Below are 26,555 nucleotides of genomic sequence, written 5' to 3'. Positions count from 1 at the left end.
TATTCTAAACATATCAGTAATTTGGGTATAATAATATATTCTTTGACTCTATTGTTATAACAAAATAAGTGGAATAAAATGCGCTGGGTTCAAATTTATTAAACTTTTAAAAATTAAAGCCATGTAAAAATTCTCTTAAAATAATCATAAGTTTTTCCCTATATACAGTGAGAATTTTTCTAGTATTATCATTTTTTTGTATGGTCAACATGAAACAACTGGATTAAGATAGTATTTTAGATTCAGGTTTATTTTCTTTCTTCTTTCTTTCAAAAAGAGACAGACCACCTATAAACTGAGTCTTGATGGATTAAATGAAATTTGTGAAATTGAATCCTGCTAACATTGGACTTTATACAATAGACACCTTGTATCTCTCTTTGTCCATTATTCCATTCTCTTGTGATTCTTCCCTAATTCCAATGTGCACTTATTTTAAAATACATGATTTCTACAGCATTTTCCACCTTCTTTCCTAAGAAACCCATTGTGACTTTTCTTACTGTGCTGGGCAAACTTTGAACTTGTAGATGCTATTTATGATCACTCAAAATGAATGCCTTGATAAGGCTACAAAGCAAAGTAATGTCTGGAAAAGCCTTCTGATGAAAAGGTTACTAGGGAGGCAGTGCTAACTGCATACATGGATCATGCAAGAGGCTATGGGAGGTACAGGTTTTTAAGGAGTCAGGATCAAGCAGGGTCAAGATTGGTTACAGCCAATTGAACGGCTGTATTCTTCGCCATTCATCCCCAGCTGAATCTCTAATTATGACCTACACAATCAGTGCCAAAGCACTAAAGAGTGGAACTGTATTGTTCCATGGTGAGTGCTTAGCAAAAAAGCTGGAATTTGATACTTTGTCACAGTTTGCAAACAATGTGGTCGAACCACCTGAGGGGTCACATTTTTACATTCTGAGGCAATTTATTAGTAATGGTACCTGTCAGTCAGAAATCTCCCCAAAGCTCTTTCATTACTAGACATGACTTTGATTTAGAAATGGTTCAAAGTAAGAGGCAAATAAAGTAAGAGCTAGATCATTTACAAAGAAATATCACCACATTCCTTTTATCCTTTCTTGATGAGCAATCTTTGTAGTGGTGCTCTAAGTGGTGTAAAGATTAGGCTGGATGGGTTATTTTAAAAGCAAGCCTTTTTATTTGTCTATGAGGAATTTTGAAAGTTTCTAAACTATCTCCATGATTCCTTCCATTTTAACTGAAAATATAAACAGAAGCAAACACTGCTTGACACTTTCCCAGACAATCGTACTACAGATAGGAATGATTCAAAGTTTAGAAAGCTTATCTCAATTTAAAAACAGTTCTAAATAAGGGTATTGCACAGCTTTCTCCCAACACACACACACACACACACACACACGCAAGTGCACTTACATTTATAATGCACAAAGCAATCTTCCATTTCCATTTCCAATTATTAAGCATTACTTTTAGATCCTTCTAAAGATATACCATCTTTTGCCAACAGATGAAATACTTTAATAGTTTTCAACTTAATTAATTTGCCATACATGACTCTGGAATACTCTTTTGTGTATTCTTTCCTTTCTACTGCAAACTCCATTTAGGAACTTAGTTTATAATTGATATATTTATGACATCACAGAATGTATTACCATATGTGTGAAATAAGGTTGCCATTGCCACATCCCCCCTACAAGAATGTCTTTAAGCATGAAAGTCACATTTTCTAAGGATTTTATGTGTGCTATTTTAAAACACTGAACAAAGGATTTAAGGTAAGAAACAAAGTATACAATAGAAAGAAATCTGTTAAAAGAAATTGGGTATGTAGAGAGGAAAAATCTGAAAGCAGCCTAGGTTTTATTTCCCTTATTTGTTTCATACAGTAATTTTTAAAATTAAAAAATCAAAATCACATGCTAGGCAGGATAATATAATGCAGTAACTAACATTTAAAAATCATTATCAGGATTTCCTATTGTGGTTCAGCACGTTATGAACCCAACTAGTATCCATGAGGATGCAGGTTTGATCCCTGGCCTCGCTCAGTGGGTTAAGGATCTGGCATTGCTGTGAGCTGCAGTGAAGGTCAGAGACATGGCTTGGATCCTGCATTGCTGTGGCTGTAGTGTAGGCCTGCAGTTGCAGTTCCAATTCAACCCTAGCTGGCAACTTCCATATGCCGCAAGTACAGCCCTGAAAAAAAGCAAAAAATAAAAATCATCATCAATTGTAGGGAATATGATCTGTCCTTCACAATTAAACCTCAATACTATCCTGTGAAGTATATATTATAATTCCAAATTTAGCAGGTGATGAAAGTTAGGCTCAAATTGACACATGCTGCTTCATTATGAATTCCTGATCCCTGATTGCTCTATTGATACTTTATTGACTCATAGAATGGTATTTATGGCTTAACCTGAGTAACTTCTTTGATATCAGTTTATAAAGTAAGTAAAGTATGATATCTGCTTAATTGTTTTGTATTTTTAGAAATACTTTTATGGCGCTCCTGTTGTGGCTTAGTGGGTTAAAAACCTGACTAGTATCCATGAGGATGCAGGTTCGATCCCTGACCTCTCTCAGTGGGTTAAGGATCCAGTGTTGCCACAAATTGCAGTGTAGTTGGCAAATGCGGCTTGGATCTGGTTTTGCTGTGACTGTGGCATAGGCCAGCAGCTGCAGCTCCAATTTGACCCCTAGCCTGGGAACTTCCATATACCACAGGTGTGGTCCTAAAAAGTAAAGAACAAACAAATAAATAAATATAAATGAAAATACTTTTATACTCAAGTGTTCATCATTGTTTTTGAAATTTGGAAGCTATGTAAATGTTTATGCACATCTATACATTTATCTCTTGACTCCAACCTTGAGCTCCCTTAACCATTCTATTACCCATAAATGCTGACATTTTAAAATGAAAGAACTAGGTTTGCAAATACTAGTGTAATACTTGGCCCAAGCAAGTATCATCAGAACATGCTAAATCATTCACTAAAATGTTTCTGAAGAATGGGATCTTTACACTGTCTCAGAATAACACTTCATAGAGAGCTTGATAAACATGTGCAATAAAATGTAAATTTACCATGGAGAAACCCCAACAGAAATCACCTTAACTAGCATGTGATCAAACTTCAAAAATGATACAAAGTATCTAATGAGTCTGTTATAATAGGAAGTACTCAATATCACCTGCAGTATTCTGGCCAAAGTGCCTTAATATTAATTTAATCATGACTAAACATATACAGAGAGCAGAACATTCTGTAATGCAATTAGGCTTCATTCTTTGTAAAAAAATAGTCAATATCATGCAAAAAAAAAGAGTGAGATGGAAGACTGTTCTTCCATATTAAAGAAAACGGGAGATATGTAAAACAATTACAGTGTAAGCTCCTTGACTGAATTCTGGATCAAGAAAATCAAAGAAAGAAAGAACCATAAAGAATACTATTGAAACACTAGGAAATTTGAATTAGAATTGCATATTAAAAAAGATTATTGTTATAGTGTAACTTTCAAAAAGTTAAAAGCATGGCTCACAAATATAAAATCAATTTAGGTCAAAGATTTTATCTAATTTATCAGTTTTGGAGGCATTAATAAACCATTAAAGTTACACCAAAAATTATATGAGGAGCTAGCTTTCTAAAGCCAAATTAATAAAGAACTAGTAAGTAAAAATTGATGGATTAGACATAATGCTAGGGCAATAAACAATAGCTGTCAGGGTTATCTTTTTAAAAATAGATAGAAATTATCTGCATCTGTGCAGACAAAATTAACAAGTTAACTTCTGCTATTTTATAAACTTCAGGTGTTAAAATAGACCTTAGTTGATAGAAAACTTACCAAATTTACCATTTAGTACTACTAACGGTACCAAAGAAAAGTCAGTAATCTCTTTTGCCTATTAAGTTACAGAATTTTTTGGACATTTGCTGTATCAAAGCTAAAGTTCTTAGATATAACAAAATTCTCATTTATATAGAAGAATAAACTAGCTTTTAGAACAGATATGCTGAAATATTTTGTTATTGTGTTTCAAAATGTCTATGATTACTCTCAAATGATTCTGAGAAGAATACTACTCAGGGATGCCAGAAAGCAAATGTGGCAAAACTATTAAAGCCTGAGAATCTAGTTGATATATTATATAGGTGTTGATTTGGCTCATCTCCCAACTTCTCTGTGGCTTGAAATTTAAAAAATAAGCTGTTTGGAGACAAAAGAAAGAAATGTTTGGCTTCTTTAGGCACTTTTTCTTATTTGAATACTAAATGATAACAGTTTGCTTGTACATGTGCCTTGGTTTTTTAGCCATTAGAAGAAGCAGGTATAGCTTGGAGTATAGGTGAGAATTTGTTAGCAGCTTTCGAATATCAAAACTGCTACTTATAGGCTGTGTATCATAGGATGGTTTGAGTACTTTTTGTGCTTACTTTTCTCAGTTGAGTGATAGGGCTATAGAGTTCAAATTACTACCATATATTTAATACTCAATTAACTATTTCTAATTTAATAGTGTTCATTTTATATCTTTAGTGATTAATTATACCAGTAGTTTCTATTTTGTTAACTAAACTTCTAGGAATTCTTTTAAAGCATAACATTGGCCCAATTCCACAGGCCTCAAAAGGTATATCCACGCAATCTAGATTTGCTTATATTGACCTATAAAAATCTGCCATATCTTTTGTTAGGGGCCAGATGTGTATGAGTTCATTTTGTTGTTGCTGGCTATCTCTGGTTTATCAGCATCTCTAAAAGAAAGTTACAGTCACGTGCATCTACTTTATAAATGTGAAGTTTTAAAGTTGGAAAAAAATATTTCAAACATGGAGTTTTGGGTTTAAAATAAGTTAGATGGGAATTATCTCAATTAGACTATGAACTTTGAGTTAGGATACTAGATTGGAAAAGTTATAGAAGTCTGAGATTCAGAAAAATAAAACAATGTTCTCAAGGATTTTTTTCTCCTTTTATTTGAAATTATGTATAATTTAAAAATACATATATTTGAAGAAAAGGTTTTGGAATAAAGAAAAATCTATAAAGGATAAAATGATGCAGAGGCTTTTTATCTATTCTTAATCCATCAGGAGAAACTGCTCTGATAGACTAATTAGAAGAAAGATTCTGTTCTAAGGAGGAAAAAAATTCAGTTCTTGGATCCTTCATTAAGGTCCGTCCCTATGGCACTTGTAAATTTTAAGGAACAATCCTTTGAAAAATCCTAGTTTGCATGATTGTCATAGCTGGCTGTTATTTCAGCTATAAACTTTCATAAAATTTTTTATTCAAAGTTTTAAATTTTGTAGTCATTTAACTTAGTACCATGGACAACATTTTACTGCTTGCATGCAAATGTTAATTATAATAACAATCTGCAATTGTAAAATGTCATATTCCTTCAAATTTTAAATTGGATTTTTAAAAATTTTTTGTTTAGGGCTGCACCTGAAGCATATGGAAGTTCCCAGGCTAGGGGGTCAAATCTGAGCTGCAGCTGCTGGCTCACACCACACGCCACAGCAACACTGGATCCGAGCCACATCTGTGACCTACGCCACAGCTTTTGGCAACGCTGGATCCTTAACTCACTGGTTGAGGCCAGGGATTGAACCTGCATCCTCACAGACACAATGTCAGATTCTTAACCCATTGAGCCACAACTGGAACTCCCCTAAACTAGTTTTAAACTGCCGTTAATGTTAAGTACCAGCAATTCAACTCCAGGACAGGAACATAGACAAAACAGAAATTCAGGGGCTGTCATCTAAAACAGCTTCTCAGTTCTGTGTGCTTTTAAAAATATTTCATCCTTCAGAATAAAAGTCACAAGAGGTTTTACAATATGCTCTCCGGATGGTTGAGGTGACTCCTAAAGGGGTCAAATTAAGAATAATAGACAGTAAATCAAAGGAAAGTAAGATTTAGTGGCTAATTTTTCATGGAAGACCAGCTCCAATTAAAAAAAGGAATAATAAAATGAACTGAAGTAGACAGAAATGGAAGGTGAGATTTTGTGTCATTTGAGCTAGTAGTTAGTTTTTAGAACTCAAAGTAACTCCCTGCTTTGGCCATTCTCTTTTGCATCTTTATTTCCAACTAAGTCAAGCTTAAACGTGTATGACTTAAATTGATATCATTATTAATATTGCCTTATCTTATATGTTTATAAGATTTAACACAATTTCCTCTTTGTTTTAGTAGAGCATATTTAATTTAAAAAAATTATAAATTTAATTTCAAAATTAACTGATGCTTTTATGGTATTAGTTTTCTATATCTAGCTCAGTTTTTTTAAATAAAAGAGGAGAGCAATTTTCAAGATAAAATATTGAATAGAACTTTTTTTTTTTTTTTTTGTCTTTTTGCTATTTCTTTGGGCCACTCCCACAGCATATGGAGGTTCCCAGGCTAGGGGTCGAATCGGAGCTGTAGCCACTGGCCTACGCCAGAGCCACAGCAACACAGGATCCAAGCTGCATCTGCAACCTACACCACAGCTCAGGGCAACGCCGGATCGTTAACCCACTGAGCAAGGGCAGGGACCGGACCCGCAACCTCATGGCTCCTAGTCGGATTCGTTAACCACTGCGCCACGATGGGAACTCCAGAATAGAACTTTTAAAAAATAGATATTAATTTGTTACCTGAAAATAGAATAATCTACATAGACAAAATTTTCAAACAGAAAATGTCAATAACAAAACATCTTAAAATGTGCAGTAATCAGATTGACAGAATAAAAGCAAATAGAATATCTAAAGACTGTAAGGTGCGAATCTACCAATATATTTGGCATAATCATTAGAACTCAAGATTCTATTATTCAAAATTAATTTCTCTAAACTAATTATATACCAGTCCAGTACTGGTGTTTTCTCAGGCCAATGTGACATTAACAACTTCCCTACTAAACTTGGCTGGTTTTTAAAAAGCTAATTGTTTTAAAAAATTACAGAAAATGAAAGTTGATTTCTAAACAGATTAATAATGGAAGAAAATCTTTGGGAAAAAAGCAATCTATTTTGAGAAGGGCTAAAGAAATATATATAAACAGTATGTATTTTCAGATACTTCCAGAGACCATAGACTATGGCATATGTTTCATTAAACAAAAAGAGGTTAAGTGCTAATTTTTCTGCAGTCAACAAATATATATATATTGTTGTGGACCTAAAATAGGAAGACCAAAATGAAATGAAAACAAATACTGCACTCAAGTAGTTTACAGTGTGTTGGAGATGACTCCATGGTTTTGTGTGTGTGTGTGTGTGTGTGTGTGTGTGTGTAAAACAAGATAAAAATAGAATAATCTGGCCATACAATATTGTATGTTAGGCTGAATTGATTCAATTAGCTTTTCATATGACTTTAAGGCATCAGACTATGTTATAATGGAATCCAGAGAAGACCAAGTCTATAATTATGGTGGGTAAGCCATGGTAATTACAGCTATCATAGTTAAAATTTCATTGGTCAAATAAATTTTCTCTATACAGGAAGTTGGACCTAACTTGAAGTGTGGGCTACTTCATCGCATGTATCATCAGATAACCAGCAAAGCATTGGGAATGAAAACAAACTGAAAACTGAGTAGCAAGAAAATTTCCTCTGGTTTGAGTAAATGGAGAACAAATTCCTGAATCCTGCTTCTACAATATTCTTATTATTACAGTAAGTAATAAGATGGTACCCATCAAGAAGAGATAGTCAATAGTGTGACAGATCAGAGTATCAACAAGAGTTCCCATTGTGGCACAGTGGAAAGAATCCGACTAGGAACCATGAGGTTGCGGGTTGATCCCTGGCCTTGCTCAGTGGGTTAAGGATCCGGCATTACCATGAACTGTGGTGTAGGTCTCAGATGTGGCTCGGATCCCACATTGTTGTGGCTGTGGTGTAGGCCAGTGGCTACAGCTCCAATTAGACCCCTAGCCTGGGGACCTCCGCATGCCATGTGAGTGACACTAGAAAAACCAAAAAGACCAAAAAAAAAAAAAAAAAGGGACTATGCAGGAATTGCCATCATAGCTCAGTGGTCTTGAACCCAACCAGGATATGAGGATGCGGGTTCCATCCCTGGCTTCTCTCAGTGGGTTAAGGACCCAGCATTGCCATGAGCCATGGTGTAGGTCATAGAGGAGTCTCAGATTCCACGTTGCTGTGGCTGTGGCATCTGGTAGCTGCAGCTCCAATTTGATCCCTCGCCTGGGAATGTCCATATGCCATGGGTGTGGTCATTATAAAAAGAAAAGACAAAAAAAAAATAAGGAGTATATGAGCCACACTGGGAGGAAAATATATAGAATATAAATATATGAGAAAATATTCTTATCTAATATACATATGTATATATGAATTCCAAGTAATAAAGACAAGCAACTCAATAAAAATAAGCAAATGACTTGAAATACTACTTTGCAAAAGAAAATACACAAGATTAAGCAATGCACGTCCAAAGTGATGTTTACTGTTTTAAGTCATCAGGGAAATGCAAATTAAAACTGCAATGAGATATTGCTATATAGTCATCAAAAGGGCTAAAATTTTAAAGACTTATAATATCAAACATTGATGAGTATGTGGAACAAACAAAAGTATCATAATTCTAATAAGGATGCAAAATGGTACATATACTTTGGAAAAGTGTTTGCCTATTTCTAAAAGGTAAACATACATTTACCATATGACCTAGAAATTTCATTCCTGGGTATTTCTGTAAGAGAAAGTAAAGCATATGTCTATCAAAAGGTCCGCATAAGACTGTTCATAAAATTATTACATGTGATTGCCCTATAATGGAAATATTCCATGTCTATTGACAGGATAATGAATAAAAGTAATGGTGGTATACTAATAAAATAGATTACCAATAAGGAAAAAAAGAAATAAAAACTAATAAATAAATGCTAAATGCAACATAAGTAGCTACAGAATGAATACAGCCTTTAAAATTCTCAAAAGCATTTTAAGAGAAAATGAGACCAGATATAAAAGAATATATATTGTATGATCCCTTTTATGTAATGTCCACAACCTAGTAAAACTAATCTACAGTAATTAAAAATCAGAATTTGCCTATCTCTGGTAGAGTGATGAGATGGGAAAAATTAACAGGACAGAGGGGTGAGAAGACCTTCTATACTTTCAAAGGTGATGGATATATGTAATATATTCAGGATGATATTTGTTATGCATAGGTACACAATTGTCAAAAATAACTGAACTGAACACTTAGTATATGTGCTATTTGGGGTTTCTTAAGAATATTTATTTTAAATGTAAAGATAGGTTAAAAGTAAAGGATTGAAAAAAATATACCATGCAAACTTTAAGCATAAGAGAGAAAGAATAGATATATCAGTATCAAAGATTTCAAGGAAAGCAGTATTACTAAAAACAAAGAGGAGGAGTTCCTGCTGTGGCACAATGGGATCAGAAGCATCTTCACAGTGCCAGGACACAGGTTCAATCCCTGGCCTGGTACAGTGGGTTATAGGATCTGGCAGTTGCCACAGCTGTGGTGTGGGTTGCAACTGCAGATCAGATCCCTGGCCCAGAACTCCATGTTCTACGGAGTGACAAATATAAACAGAGGAAAATTTTATTATAAAAATTATTTAATCAAGAAGACATAACAATCCTAGGTATGAATGCAACTAATAATAAAATTTCAAAATATATTAGGCAAAAACTAACAGAACTATACCCATACAACAGAATATTACTTAACAGAAGAATAAACTATTGATACATGCAATAATATGGATAAACCAACAAAAGCATAAGAACAGAAAACGGATCTGAGGTTGCCAGGGTTTGTGTGTGAAGGGAGGGCTTGGTTTCAAAGAGGCTTGAGAAAATTTGGGGACGATGACTGAACTGATTTATATCTTGATTATGGTGATGATTCTACAAATTCTACATATCACTTGTCAAAACTGTACACTAACCAAAGAAGAGATGAATTCTGGGTAATGTATTCCCCAGCTTGATCAAATTGACAACACACAAGAAGACTCGGCTGGATAAGAATGTCTCTGTCCATTGTTTAGTCATGACAAGAACTGCCTGTCCCTCACACCTGCCACCTGCCCAAGAGAGGCACAGGGCAGCTCTGGGGGAAATCTGTGCCTCTTATTGCATGAAATTATTTTAAAAAAATAAAAGAAATACAGAGAATAGGATAGAAGAATGGAGATAGCAAATGTTGTCCACTCTTTAAGGAATTTTTCTATTTAGGGATAGAGAAATAGAGCAGTAGCTTCAAGAAGAAAATACACCATGAATATTATTTTCTTTCTTTTCAAAGACAGTGAAGCAACAGCATAAGGTATACTATATTCTGGTAGAAAAAACACAATCAAGAGAAAAAAATAGAGGAAGGAGAGAAAGATTTCTTTGAGTAGATGACAAAAGAAGGAACTCAAAGCTCAAATGTAAAGTTTGACCTTTGCTGATAGCACTGTTAAGTCCATGGACAATGTCATTCAAAAATTTGGAGGAAAAGAACACAAAGGTGATAAGTGAGTAGATACAGCACGGAAGATTTTTGGAAGTCATCTTTCAGTTACTTCAATTTTCTCAGTGAATAAATGCAAGAGGAATTCCTGTCGTGTCTCAGTGGTTAACAAATCTGACTACCATCCTTGAGGGTGCAGGTCTGATCCCTGGCCTTGATCAGTGGGTAAAGGACCCAGTGTTGTTGTGAGCTGTGGTGTAGGTTGCAGACATGTCTCGGATCCCACATTGATGTGGCTGTGGTATAGGCCAGTAGCTACAGCTCTGATTTGACCCCTAGCCTGGGAACCCCCATATGCCACAGGTGTGGCCCTAAAAAGCAAAAAATAAAATAAAGTAAATTCAAGTTCTTCAACTGCCACTGACAATGGTCAGGGGAGTATCAGAGGTTTAATTTGGAGAGAAGAAGGGATAAAACAGTGGTCTAGGTTAGGAGGAGACTAAATGACTCACACAATTTAGTGTGGTTTCTAGGAAGCATGAAGGACTTGAGGTTAGTGATCATCAATTTAAAGAGAGATCAGTCAGTTAGTAGATGCAAATTATTATATTTAGAATGCACAGGCATTAAGGTCCTATTGAATAGCACAGAGAACTATATACAATTTCCAGGGACAGACCATGATGGAAAATAAAATTTAAAAAGAAGGTATATATATATATATGCATGACTGAGTCACTTTGTTATACAGCAGAAATTGACACAACATTGTAAATCAAAATAAACAAGTAAATAAAGAGAAACCAATCAGCATGGGTGTAGTTCTCTCTGCTTCAGTTTGGAATAGATGGAAAATCCATTTTAATCATGGTAGCCAAGCAAGTAAAAGTGAAAGTTGGGCAAGGGAATCTAGAGTTTGTAGAAAAGAGGTATTATAATGATTGACCATGGAATTGAATCTGGAATGAAAGTTTTATCACATTGAGAAATTCATTTTACATATCACGAGAAAAAATGGTGATTAAATTTTCAACCATTCTGGCTTCCGTTGTATTTAAAAGACTATAAGATACCACAAAAAAAGAAAATTATAGGACAATATCACTGATGAATATAGAAGCAAAATTCCTCAACAAAATACTAGCAAACTAAATCCAACAACATATTAAAGGATCATTCACCATTATCAAATAAAATTTATTCCTGGGATGCAAGTATTTTTCAATATCTGCAAATTAATCAGTGTCATACACCACACTAACATATTGAAGAATAAAAACCATATGATCATCTCAATAGATGCAGAAAAATCTTTTGATAAAATTCAACAGCCATTTATGGTAAAAATTCTTCAGAATGTGGACATAGAGAGAACCTACCTCAATATAGTAAAAGCCATATATGACAAACCCACAGCTAACATCAAACCAATGGTGAAAAGCTCAAAATATTTTCCCTAAGATCAGGGACAAAGACAAAGATGTCCACTTTCACCACTTTTATTCAACATAGTTTTGGAAATCCTAGCTACAGCACCAATAAGACTGGGAACTTTCATATGCCACGGGTGCAGCCTTAAAAAGACAAAAGACAAAAGACAAAAAAAAAAGAAAATAAAATAAAAGGAATACAAACTGGAAAAGGAGAAGTAAAATTGTAACTGTTTTGCAGATGACATGATACCATACATAGAAAATCCTAAAGATATTACCAGAAAACTGGTAGAGCTTATCAATGAATTCAGTAAAGTTGCAGGATACAAAATTAATACATATAAATCTCTTGCATTTCTATATACTAACAATAAAATATGAAAAAGATAAATTAAGAAAGCAACCCCATTTACCACTGTGTCAACAAGGCAAAAAAAAAAAAACCTATGAATAAACTTATGTAAGGAGGCAAAAAACCTGTACTCCAAAACTCTATGATGCTGATGAATGAAATCAAAGATGACATAAACAAATGGAAAGATATACCATGCTTTTGCATTGGAAGAATCAGTATTGTCAAAATGACTATACTAGTACAAGACAATCTACAGATTCAATGCTATCCCTGTCAAATTACTAATGACATTTTTTCACAGAACTAGAACATTTTTAAAAAATTTGTATGGACATACAGAAGACCCTGATAGCCAAAGTAATCTTGAGATAGAGCCTGAGAAATCAGGTTCCCTGGTTTAAGACTATACTACAAAGCTACAATCATCAAAACAGTATGGAACTGGCATAAAACTGACATATAGATCAGTGAAACAGGACAGAAAACTCAGAAATAAACCCACATATTTATTGTCAATTAACCTAAAACAAGGAAAGGGTATACAATGGAGAAAAGATAGTTTCTTAAATAATTGTGTTGGGAAAATAAGACAGGCACATGTAAAAATTGAAATTAGAACATTCTCTATCACCATACACAAAAAATAAATTCAAAATGTATAAAAGACCTAAATGTATAAAATCCAAGATGCTATAAAATTCCTAGGGGAAACATAGGCAGAATAGTCTTTGACATAAACTACAGCAATATATTTTTTGGATCCATCTCCTAAAGAAATGGAAATGAAAAGAAAAATAAATGGGACTTGACTAAACTCAAAAGCTTATGCATGACAAAGTAAACCATAAGCAAATTAAAAGAAAGAAACAACAGAATAGGAGAAAATATTTGCAAATTATGCAACCAACAAGAGATTTATCTCCAAAATATAGCTCAATATCAAAAAAGCAAACAACCCAATCAAAAAATGGACAGAAAATCTAAATAGATATTTCTCAAAAGGCACAAGAATGGCTAAAAGGCACATGAAAATATGCTCAACATCACTAATTATTAGATAAATTCACATCAAAACTAAAATGAGGTGTCACCTCACAAAAGTCTACAAACAATAAATATTGGAAAGGATATGAAGAAAAGGGAACTCTCATACACTGCTGTTGGGAATGTAAATTGGTACAGCCAATGAAAACTTAAAAAAACCCTAAAAACTGATAAAAGAGCTACCATATGTTCCTACAATCCCACTCCTAGGCATCTATTTGGAGAAAACCATAATTCAAAAAGACACATGGACCCCAACATTCATAGTAGCAGTTTTTATAATAGCCAAGACATAGAAACAACCTAAATGTCCACTGACAGATGAAGGGATAAAAAAAGATGTGGTATATATATATACATATAATATACTATTACTCAGCTATAAAAAGATTTAAATAATGCAATTGCAGCAACATGGATAGACCTAGAGGCTATCATACTAAATAAAGTAATCTTGACAGAGAAAGACAAATGTCATATGGTATCACTTGTATGTTGACTCTAAACATATGAGACAAATGAACTCATTTACAAAACAGAATAAGACTCATAGAAAATAAACTTATAGTTACTGAAGGGGAAAAGAAGGGGAGGGTTAAACTGGGAGTTTGGTATTAACATATATATACTTCTATATATAAAATTGATAATCAACAAAGACCTAGTGTATAGCACAGGGAACTGTATTCAATGTCTTCCAACAGCCTATAATGGAAGAGAATGCAAAAAAAGAATATGTATAACCGAATTACTTTGCTGTATACCTGAAACTAACACAACATTCTAAATCAACTATATTTCAATAATTAAAAAAATAAAAAAATAAAACATTATTTCTAGGTTGCCTTTAAAGATTTCATTTTAATTTATAATGTGAAAATATCAAAGATATTTTGAATCAGTGAAATTCATATTATGAGTAACCAGAGAAAATAGATGTTAACATTATTAATCCTAAATAAGGTAAATTTTGTATAGTACTTGACATTTTCTAATAGTTTTATATATATTATCTCACTTTTTTCTTTACAAACTATGAAGCAAACAGACTAGGTCTTATAATTGCTATTTTAGAAGTAAAAAACCTGAGTGTCTCTTCACCAACACCTAGTCACAATGATTTAAGCACTTTCATCATCATCATGTAGTTTAAAATCTTTAATATTTCACATAATTATTTCATTCTAATATAAGAAAAAAGAACAGAATACCTCTCAGCTAGTTATTTACATTTTTAACATTACAGTATCAAGTAACATCTTAACATTCACTCTTAATGGCCATTTTATTTATTTTTTTTATTTTTTTGGTCTTTTTACCATTTCTAGGGCTGCTTCTGTGGCATATGGAGATTCCCAGGCTAGGGGTCGAATCAGAGCTTTAGCCTCTGGCCTACGCCAGAGCCACAGCAACCCGGGATCTGAGCCACATCTGCAACCTACACCACAGCTCACGGCAATGCCGGATCCTTAAACCACTGAGCAAGGCCAGGGATAGAACCTGCAACCTCATGGTTCCTAGTTGGATTCGTTAACCACTGAGCCACGATGGGAACTCCCTTAATGACCATTTTAAATAATTTAGGGGAAAAATGAAAAATCAAAATCTTCCAAAAGGCTATTCTCCAAGTCCATGATTTTCTTTTCTGTGGAAGGGTTAATTTGTGCCATATATTAGATTCCAGATATGAGTGATATCATATGGTATTTGTCTTTCTCTTTTTGACTTACTTCACTCAGTATGAGTCTCTAGTTCCATACGCATTGCTACAAACGGCATTATTTCATTATTTTTATGTTTGAGTAGTATTCCATTGTGTATATATACCACATCTTCCTAATCCAATAATCTGTTGCTGGACATTTGAGTTGTTTCCATGTCTTGGCTATTGTGAATAGTGCTGCAATGAACATACAGGTCATACATCTTTTTTAAGGAAAGTTTTGTCTGGATATATGCCCAAGAGTGGAATTGTTGGGTCATATGGTAGTTCTATGTATAGATTTCTAAGGTACCTCCTTACTGTTCTCCATAGTGGTTGTACCAGCTTACATTCCCACCTACAGTGCAGGAGGGTTCCCTTTTCTCCACAACCCCTCCGGCACTTGTTATTTGTGGACTTAATGATGGCCATTCTGACTGGTGTGAGGTGGTATCTCATGGTAGTTTTGATTTGCATTTCTCTAATAATCAGTGATGTTGAGCATTTTTTCATGTGCTTGTTGGCCATCTGTACATCTTCCTTGGAAAAATGTCTATTCAGGTCTTTTGCCCATTTTTCCATTGGGTTGTTGGCTTTTTTGCTATTGAGTTGTGTAAGTTGCTTTATATTCTAGAGATTAAGCCCTTGTCAGTTTCATCATTTGAAACCATTTTCTCCCATTCTCTTTTGTCTTTTTGTTTTCTTTTTGATTTCCTTTGTTGTGCAAAAGCTCGTCAGTTTGATTAGGTCCCACTGGTTTATTTTTTGCTTTTATTTCTGTTGCTTTGGGAGACTGACCTGAGAAAATATTCATAAGGTTGATGTCAGAGAATGTTTTGCTTATGTTCTCTTCCAGGAGTTTGATGGTGTCCTGTCTTATATTTAAGTCTTTCAGCCATCATGAGTTTATTTCTGTGCATGGTAAGGGTGTGTTCTAGTTTCATTGGTTTGCATGCAGCTGTCCAGGTTTCCCAGCAATACTTGCTGAAAAGACTATCTTTTTCCCATTTTATGTTCTTGCCTCCTTTGTCAAAGATTAATTGACCATAGGTCTCTGGGTTTATTTCTGGGCTCTCTATTCCGTTCCATTGGCTGTATGTCTGTTTTGGGACCAGTACCACACTGTCTTGATGACTGTGGCCTTGTAATATTGCCTGAAGTCTGGGAGAGTTATGCCTCCTGCTTGGAGAATAGACTTGTGGTTGCCAAGAGGGAGGGGGAGGGAATGGGGTGGCTGGGGAGCTTAGGGTTAATAGATGCAAACTATTGCCTTTGGAATGGATTAGCAATGAGATCCTGCTGTGTAGCACTGGGATCTATGTCTAGTCACTTATGATGGAGCATGATAATGTGAGAAAATAGAATGTGTACATGTATGTGTAACTGGGTCACCATGCTGTACAGTAGAAAAAAAAAATCATATTGGAGAAATAAAAATTAAAACAAAATTAAGCTTATAAAACAAGAAATGTCACAGACACAAAAGCAGAAAATCAACAGGTCTCTGAAGAATAAGTTGTCATGATCAGTGATCACCTATTCAGCTATTTGGCTTTACTTGATATTTGAGATATTAAGTGAAGGGACATATGTATAATCTCAGAATCTCCTCTGAATCTATATTTTGAAAAATAATACTATGAACTACTAAATTCCAGTAACTAATGAGTATAAAAAACTAATGAGTATAAAACTGACAGCTGTGTCAAGTTTTTTACAACAGAACAAAATAAATATATTATATTTTCTTTGAAAAAAAAATATTCCAAAAGGATCGGGAGTCAGACTAGGGTTCAAATCTGTTCAGCCACTTAAATGCCAGGAGACCTTAGAGGAGTGAGTTAATTAAGTTACAACTTAACAGTTTTGTAAAATGGGTAGATCAAAATTTACTCCAGAATTATATGCTGTTTAAATATGATATTGTATGAAAGGTTTCTATCATATCTGCCATATTTCACCCTTCTGTAAGTAGTAATTATAATTTTATAATAACTTATAATTTATAAATATGCTTATAAACATGCTTATTAAAAAACTCTAAATATTTAGTAATAAGTATGTTAGTTATATATATGTTTGTCCAGTTAAAATATATAATTAACACTTTCATACATTCATAGTAAAACATATTTACATGTATTTACATGCAAACATAATTGGCTATAACAAATCATTTCTCCATGTGTAAATATTCCCTCAGTTCCCGAAGGTGACCACTTTAAAGAGATTCTTAAAGAACTTTTTCCCTTCCTTTTTTACTGATGTGGGTTCATTTGTATACTATTTTCAAAGTTGAGTCTTTTTAAACTAACAACCTATCTTGGAGAGCTTTATTTTCTAAATCCAGTAACATTCTTTTTTTTTTAAGAGGTTAAAATAATGCCACTGTATGAAAATATTCTAATTTTTCTAACATCCGTCTTGCTAAGCATTTGCTTTGTTTATATCTTGCTTTTCAATAATCTAAACAATATTTTCATCAATACCCTGGTACATATATTTTTGCTGATTGATTAGAGTATATACTTAAGATAAATTCTCACAAGCAAAATTGTTGGGTTTAAAAGTGTGTTCAACAGACATAATATTTTTCCTAGCCCAATGAAGAAATTTATTTGCTTCTCTCTGGAAATCAAAATGTCCCCTTTGGGTGACATTTAAAGTCAGATCTATGGGCAAAGTCATAGAGAAAAGCCTCTGTTGTCAATTTTGAATCATTCTGGAACAAATTTGTCCAGCTATCACAAATAATTCTTAAATTGCCTACAGATGTTTATTAAAGTAAATTATTGAATAAGTGAAATTATTAGCCTGAGATTCAGATTACTCTCACCATTTGATAGTAGTGATTTCTACAGAGCATATACAATAGATGGAAATTGGCTTTATTTATGAATGAATATTTAATGCAGAAAGAGCTAAGTCCTTCTGTTTATTAAGACTCCACAGTCCCTGAAACCCAGGATTACTTTACAAAGTGACACGGTTGAAATTTAAAGCGAATTAATCACGTCAAATTTGCCTTGGCAAAACTCTTGTTTGAAAATCACTGATCACCCAGTTGTAGGCTGAGTTCATGTTTCATTAAACAGCTTATTGAAAATAGGGGCATAGATAATTTTTTTTAACCTGCATTGTCCCTCTAACTTCTCTTCCAGGTTAGGCTATTGAGAAGTTGGAAATATTGAGGTGTATTTTTCTCAAGTAAAGGAAGTTACATCAGCAAAATTTGCAAGTCTATTCCCCTTCTTAATATTCTTAATCTCTTCTGTGATGAATCAAACTAGTTTACTATGAATTAAACAATGAAAAGATATGAACACCTGAGAAACTAGAGAAAAAAATATTACTAATCTCTAAGTAAATTAAGTGGAATTTGTTTAGCTTGGCATTTGCAAATCTATGCAAAAATTTTTATCTTGAACTTTTTTTTTTTTTTTACTAGTCTGACTTGAATCTGAAAAAAAAGAAAAAAAGATTCAGATAAGACCACACATCCTTTCACTTTGTAAAGCTTAAAAGTTCAATGTTTGGCAAAACAGAGCAAGCACTAAATAAGTAAACTCAAGACTGATATTTTAAGGCAAGATTTTTAAAAACAGTTACTAAAATAACTTAGTTGCTACTGCAAACTCACTTGTATGTTACTCTGTACATGTGATCTGTCATAAAACTTATTTTATGAACAATGAACAATAAGGTCATGGGGATCATTATGGAGAAATGAATCCTATTGTTTGAGGGTTGACAGTGTCTACAATCCAGATAGGTACCATACAACTTGTGAATATGTTATGGCCATTTGAAAGTATTTGTATGTTTTTCCCAGAAGCATTCATAAAGATAGTTTGTATGACCCAGCAATCCCACTCTTGGGCATATATTCGGACAAAACTTTCCTTAAAAAAGACACATGCACCCACATGTTCATTACAGCACTATTCACAATAGCCAAGACAGGGAAACAATCCAAATGTCCATCAACAGATTATTGGATTAGGAAGATGTGGTATATATACACAGTAGAATACTACTCAGCCACAAAAAAGAATAAAATAATGCCATTTAAAGTAACATGGATAGAACTAGAGACTCTCATACTGAGTGAAGTAAGTCAGAAAGAGAAAGACAAATACCATTTGGTATCACTCATATCTGGAATCTAATATATGGCACAAATGAACCCTTCCACAGAAAAGAAAATCATGGACTTGCAGAATAGACTTCTTGTTGCCAAGTGGGAAGGGGAGGGAATGGGGTGGCTGGGGAGCTTGGGGGTAATAGATGCAAACTATTGCCTTTGGAATGGATTAGCAATGAGATCCTGCTGTGTAGCACTGGGAACTATGTCTAGTCACTTATGATGGAGCATGATAATGTGAGAAAATAGAATGTGTACATGTATGTGTAACTGGGTCACCATGCTGTACAGTAGAAAAAAATTTTATTGGGGAAATAATTTAAAAAAATTAAAAGAGCCCCCCAAAATAAAAAAAAATAAAAAAAATAAAGATAGTGTGTTGTGGCATAAATGAGATTGTAAATCTGGTGTTCTGCTGGCTTAGGTTAAGTTTCATGATGATTTCTGTCTCATTACTTTTATTCTCTAAACCTAGTGATTCCTTTTTAATTGACTCTCAGCATGGAAGCTAAATAATCCTATGTTATAATTCATTAAGAATTAGTTTAAGAAGCCCTAAGAAGCCAAAGTATGCAATAGGACACTCACAAGGCAACTATGCATTTTGCCCCTGGCACTCTCCATGGGGTGCTGGTGATGAAAGACTTTCAGACAGCAACAACCATTCACCTACCTGTTTTCCCTGTAGCAGTATGATTGATGCAAGGTTCATCTGTCAGTGACCAGAGGTGTCAGTTTTCTTTCTCATTTGCAACTTGCCTGAGCTAGGTGTACTGGATCACTTGTCACTCTCCGCGACCATTTGTGCAAATAAACAAGGGTCTTTTTGTCATAAGTAAATCTATGTAAACTGTTGGGATCTTTCCTCTTTTGTTAATATCTGAAGTTTGCATGGTAAAATTCTTATAGATTTATAGTAGATCATTTTACTAGTGAGAGCTTAATATTTTTATGTTAACCTTGTCCAAAACTCCACAATTTCTGCCTCATCTTTATCAACGACAATGGAATCTGGAGATAAATAAAAGTTATATCCTTACACACATTGAACACCTGTTGTTATGTAAATTAAACAATGAGAAGCATGGAAAGAGAGAACCTATCTATAAATCTGGTTTCAAAGGAAATTATTGTTGGTGAGACTTTGTTTCAGTTTGAATGACAGGTAGACCTCATTCTAATCCACACACTGCAATGCTATAATCTTCTGTGCAAGGTCAGGAAATGGCATATAATGGAGACACCTGAAAGAAACACTCTGTCTTCCCCTAAAGGCTACACTCTCTGTATTAAATAGTCTTTCATTGCTTACATTAACTCAGTAAGAAGTAATCTGGAATTCATCAAGAATAGTTATTTGCCTCTCTGTGCAAATAAGGAAAAAGTATGAATTCCAATTATATTTTTTTCTCTAGAGGAGGAAAGAAAATGCTTATCTTTGATTTTATAGTGATACTATAAAGCAAGATAAAGAAAACTGCTGTATCAAAAAGTAAAGTTGATGTATTAAAAACATTATTATATTAGTAGATCAATGAAAAATACATTAACAAGTGTACCAATTTTTTCACTTAAATTCTTTTTAAAATTCATCTTGATTCTCTCCTTTGCATATATTTAAGGTGTTAATGGTCCTGAACTTTTCCCAAAAAGTAAAACAGAAAAGCATACTTCTAAAAAATTTAAAGGAACTCTATAGAGTCTTACTGCAATTTGGGGAATACTTTCTTTTTTTGCCTTTAGTCTATGTTATAATTAAGTTGGGTTTTATTTACAGATGTCAAGTGGCATTACACTAAGAATCCAAAGCGTTTACTATGAAATAAATAGTAAGAGATATATCAATCACAGATAAGTTTCTGTTTGGCATTGACAAAAAGGAACAAACTTTAAGGTGACAGTTTAGTTTAGTTTCTTTTTCCATCATCTTTGTTGAGTATTCATTGATTATGCATTTCATTGTCATGCCATTCTTTTAAGTGAAGATGTATGCATAAAGGAGCTAAATGAACTGTTGTTTTGCTTCTGGGGTTTTGGGGACTGGCAGATCCAGTTATTATTGCAAATTGAATGTTCCCAAAATAATAACATTAATTATAATCTTTAAACTCATCATACCAATGATAAAAATGAATATATTAAAAGCTATTTATAGCATGATTACACTGAAAGAAAACTTTCATCAGTAATGATCACGTGTTATTGTCTATTCACATTGTACTTATGAAGTGTTGGGTTTTGTGCAAAACAATAGAAAAACACCCAAATTTAAAAAAAAAAAAACACTTTTTTTTCACACTGCTCAACAGAATTATTTGACTCTGATTTTTCCTGCCATCTGGTGGCAAGATCAAAACTCAGACAACATATATTTAACCATATAAAAAATTCATCTTATTTTCAATCTTTTAACCATTGTGAAATAAAGTATGCTCTACTTAATTTTATATGATCCCAGTAATGGATTCAATAAATCCAGTAATTATATGTACAAACCAAATAAATAGTTATTTTAGTAATATTAACAAATAGCACCTTAAAGATTAACATGATCTTTAAAACTGTAACATAAATACTATAACATATTAAAAATAATACTCTCAAATAAAAATTAACAATTTAGCTGGCATCATATTTGTATATCAATAGTACTGTCATTTTGTCACATCAAATATTTATCATAAATTTAATGGACAGTCTTGTATTCATTCCTTTTGATAGAGAATTGAATTTAACTAAAATATAGGTGATACTTTTAAAGCAAGAGTATACTAGAAATATGAAAATTCCCATTCATTTTTTTAAATGAATTCAATGGGTGGGATTTCTAAAGATGTTTAAAAATTCAAACAAGAAGTTCAAGATAAATATAATTATATATAAACACCAGATAAGTGAAAAACTTTGACTTCATTCATTTCAAAATTTCTCATAGAATTTTTGTACTTTATAAGAACTAATTTGTTTAATATTTTACATCTTATTGAACAGATATATTCGAACAATGCATGATAATTTAATAATTTAAAATGTTCAATAGATGCTTTAATAATAACAGATTAGAAGATGTATAAGAGATAGGGTCATACACTAAATGTTGAGTTCAGTAAAGCAAACTGAGTGACAGCAAGAGTTAACAAATTCAGTTCTGCACTTGAGGACAATTTTTTAAGAGATAATCTCTGAACTGTCATTGTGAGCAATTTTTTCCTCCTTAGAAATTTGTCTGAGGCTTCTTATCAATATATCAATATGTAATTTAAAAGAAGAGTCTTATGTTTACTACTTAAAATTTAGAACTAAGTTTGGATAATTTTTAAAAATATGACTGTAAACAACTCAAAGAAGTTATAGGTTGTCTATTTCTTAACCAAGAATAAACCATATCTTCTATTTTTTATACAGGAGAGGGAAGGATTAGAAAAACATTTAGCCAATGCAATAACCAAAATATACTCCGATTTTCATTCTAATGAATATTCTTTCTTACCTAGCTGGCAATAGGCAATGGCTGAAATAGCTTGTGAGACAGCTGAATGCTGATTCATGCAGGTCATATGGATACATGTTCTGTCTACACAGCATAAACTGAAATGGAAATTTGGCAGCTACCCAATTTATGTGATCCTTGACAATTCAGGCCTTAAAGTAGATTTAACACTTGTGAATGAGACGCCTAAATGTAAGGATGTTTGAGATGATATTCTAAAATTATTTCATGCACTTGACAACTTGTTAAGTTCTCCAATGGGGGGAAAATATTTAAAAAGAAGAAACTATCCCCTTTCTTATTTCTAACCCCTATGCTTATAAAGATATGCTGGTAGAAGTAAATTAGATTCTCAGACATCTCGAATTTTTGAGTCAAATCAACTTGGGGGCTGGAAGATGGATAAAGTCTTGTTATGGTGAAATATATTATTCCATTTTGAAGCCCCAAAGAAAACTCTGGAATTCTATATTAATACAGGAATCATTCATCAGCTTTTTTGAGCATTATATGCCATATTTTTTGATTAAGTAAAGCATTAAAGAGGCACTGTCTTCACTTAACCATTTAACTTTGAATTGGCTAGATAGGATAATGAAAATTCTGCAATGTGAAACTAAGAATCTAATATCAACCAAGTAGGAAGATTTAAATTTTGCAAATATTTGATGTTTAGTAAACATTAATATATTGATATATGCAACAGTATGATTGTGTTTTCTATAGTAAAGCTTGTTTTAAAAAATCACTTCATAAAACAAAATTTCCTTTTTCAAAAAAAAAATTTAGAGAGTTCTCTTGTGCAATGGGTTAAGGATCCAACACTGTCACTGCAGTGGCTTTGGGTCGCTGCTGTGGCACAGGTTCAATCCCTAGCCCAGGAACTTCCACATATCATGGGCATGACTAAAACATCAAAACAAAACAAAAAAACCCTGAATTTTGTTTTCATACAACTTGTACAAGTAACCATGGTGTACTAGTCTTTATTTACATTTAGTATCTATATTGTCACTTCAATATTTTGTAGGGGTTCACAGACAAATAGATTCCCATTTGTACAAGATGTTACTTAGATTTTTTAACCCGCAAGCAATTTTGTAATTTAAGTCTTATACCCCCATGTGATTTGGCAAATGTCAGCTATAAGCAATGAAACCTTGATAAACAGGTCTTCAGATATCAACTTTACTGATTTGTATGTCTTACATAAAAAGCCATGAATTTTGGTATCAAAAATAAGTGTGTCTCAATCCCAGATTCACCACCCAACACTTAATACCAATGAATAAATCTGACAAATAAATGCTATATCCAGCATGGAATGAAACATCAGAGGAGTAGAGAATAGAAAAGTGGCAATTTTCCAGCTTTTCCATAGTCACTTATTCCTCAGGTACAGAATACACTCTTTTTCTATTACATACAAATACATTCCATATCTATGTAGGTACATGTGGCAGTTCTGCAGTTACCTCTTCTCTATCCAAGATGATCAAGATTTGAGTACAGAACAAACTCCAAGGAAGTTGCTGATAGTAGTTAATGACTTCAGAGATGGTGAAATATTTAATACTTAGAGGAGGGATATTCATTCTTTTTTTGGTGAAAAAACAAAAGTAGTATTTATTTTATAAAGTTTCAATTAATTTGGATACATAGAGATTTTTTAATTGAATTTTTGTAATAACATTAAAAAATAAAGGTAAAAATGTTTTCTTAAAGGGCCATTTCCTCTGAAGAAACAATTTCAAGTGTTCCCATTTAATTAACTGATTGATATATTATAAAGGTAAGGTAATATCATAAATAGCTGAACATCCATTTAAGGTGTTCTAACTTGAGAATACAGATATATTTCATTATAAATATGAGAAAGCATGTTTGTACCTAGTTCTCAACTTCTCAAATATATTAGCCAATTAATCAATGGGGACAAACACAATTACTGAGCAAACAAACCAACTTATGTTATATAATTATAGGAAATAAACACATTAATAAATGTATACAAATGAATATCAGTGAAATAAGGAGAATTATCTTGGTGAGAGACCTGGGCCTAAGTGCACTTAACTTTTAGTCCTAGCACTTCCAACTGATTGATGATGGGAGATGACAATTTAAATTCTATGAATAATTACTAATCTTCTAAACATAGAAGCATTACCTTCACAGGAAGATTCTGAATTTGTGAAATAAGAAAGGAACACCTCACAAACCAAGATAATGATTTTCCTCTGTAACATCTAGGTGAAAAGACCATGTCAATGGTTCATTAACATGTGCAGTGGTTTTTAATGCTGTCTCTTTTTAAAGGGAAGAAATGAATACTTTTTTTCTTTTATATTATAGCCACATCTGCAGCATATGGAAGTTCTTGGGCTAGGGCTAAATCAGAACTGCAGCTGCAGGCCTACATCACAGCAATGACAGGCTGGAGCTACATCAGTAATCTACACTGCAGCTTGTGGCAATGCTGGATCCTTAACTCACTGATAGAGGCCAGAGATTGAACCTGTATCCTCTTAGACACTAGTCAGGTTTTTACCCTGCTGAGATACCATAGGAACTCTAGAATGAATGTTCTAAAAACATTTTGATTTAACTTATTATGTAACATATTGATGTCCTTAAATTGGAGAAAAAAGTTATTATTCAAGGTACCACTTTGTTAGATAAATCATGTAAATCATAGCAACAAATTGGGGTGAACATTTTACTTTTTAATTTTGATCGTATTTTCTAAAATATTCTAATAGAATTATTCATTTATCAATTTACATACTGGATTGCCCACTATGAGCTTAGAATTCTTGCTTTTTGCTAGAGGAAAGAGCCTCTAGCCTGTGGGATTCATGGCTGCAAGAGTCCTCCCACCCCTCATTGACTGTCCCTCAGATTTCACAGACTTGACATCTAGTTCTTACTAAAATTCTTTGGAGTATTATGGCATTTATACCTCACCCTACTAGCGCCTGCTTTTTCATTTTATACACACACACATATATAACTTCACTCTCTATAAAAATCCTCTAAACACCCATTACATTTCCAACATGTGACTCATTGTCATGTTGCAGAAAGTTGTGGTTTCAGGGAAAAAACATCCTCTAAAATATGAAATTAGTTGCAGTTAGAAATGCCTACTTATATTTCTAAACACTCTGTCAAGTATTGAAAAAGAGTGTAGGTAGCTACTGACCCATTAAGAATAAGTATTCACACTAGATCTGTTGATACAAAAGAAATTCTCCATAGAATGCTGATGATTACACTTCATTTGTGCTTTATTTCTTTGTAATAAAACAGAGTAAAGATGAGTTGCAATGTCTTAAAATACTCTCTTAAAAACCCAAGTAGTTTTTCAAACAAAATGAAAAGAACTTCAGTAACCTTTTTAGCAAGTGGACAATAAATGTTATCAACCCTACGAGAAATTGAGGAAAGTACATGTGATTCAAGACAATGGTGCGGGGAGAGGCAATGCCAGCAGAGGAATAAACAGAGCCTGAATTAAAAATTTCTTAAAGATTTCCTTGATAATCTGAAAAAGAATTTTTGCATTCAATACAGATTTCATAATTTCATCACATAATTCTAATAATCTTAAGGAAAAAACTTTCTCCAAAATAATTATAATTTATTTAATGAGTTAAATATTTGTTACATATAACTTCTCAAAGGCAGTATAGAGGGCTTTCAACAACCCAACAATGCTATGAATTCTAATTTTGAATATGTTAAGAGTTTTGGTTTAGAGATTTTAAAACTAATTTAAAGAAATGTGTTATAAATCACAAATTGAAAAGCAAGTAAAGTAATGGGAAAGAAGTTTGGCTTTGCTGCCTTAACTCAGTAGATTCAGAAATTAGTAATACAGTGTTATCTTTGTGTCTGAACTTAAGTTTGG

The 26,555-nt window shown here is 33.2% G+C and overlaps 1 protein-coding gene and 1 non-coding gene across 2 annotated transcripts in view; one reads left to right on the top strand and one right to left on the bottom strand.

Moving 5' to 3' along the window:
* Positions 1–26,555, bottom strand: part of SEMA3A (semaphorin 3A) — a 477,770-nt gene that overhangs the window by 421,100 nt on the left and 30,115 nt on the right. The gene's annotated exons all lie outside the window — the stretch shown is intronic.
* Positions 18,277–18,343, top strand: LOC125112253 (small nucleolar RNA SNORD29). The gene has a single exon (XR_007131054.1). It is a non-coding gene; the product is annotated as a small nucleolar RNA SNORD29 (small nucleolar RNA).

The sequence above is a fragment of the Phacochoerus africanus genome, chromosome 11 (genome assembly GCF_016906955.1).
Source record: "Phacochoerus africanus isolate WHEZ1 chromosome 11, ROS_Pafr_v1, whole genome shotgun sequence".
Taxonomy (NCBI): Eukaryota; Metazoa; Chordata; class Mammalia; order Artiodactyla; family Suidae; genus Phacochoerus; species Phacochoerus africanus.
The sequence above is the reverse complement of the archived record's forward strand: the minus strand, read 5'-3'. Positions and strand labels throughout refer to the sequence as shown.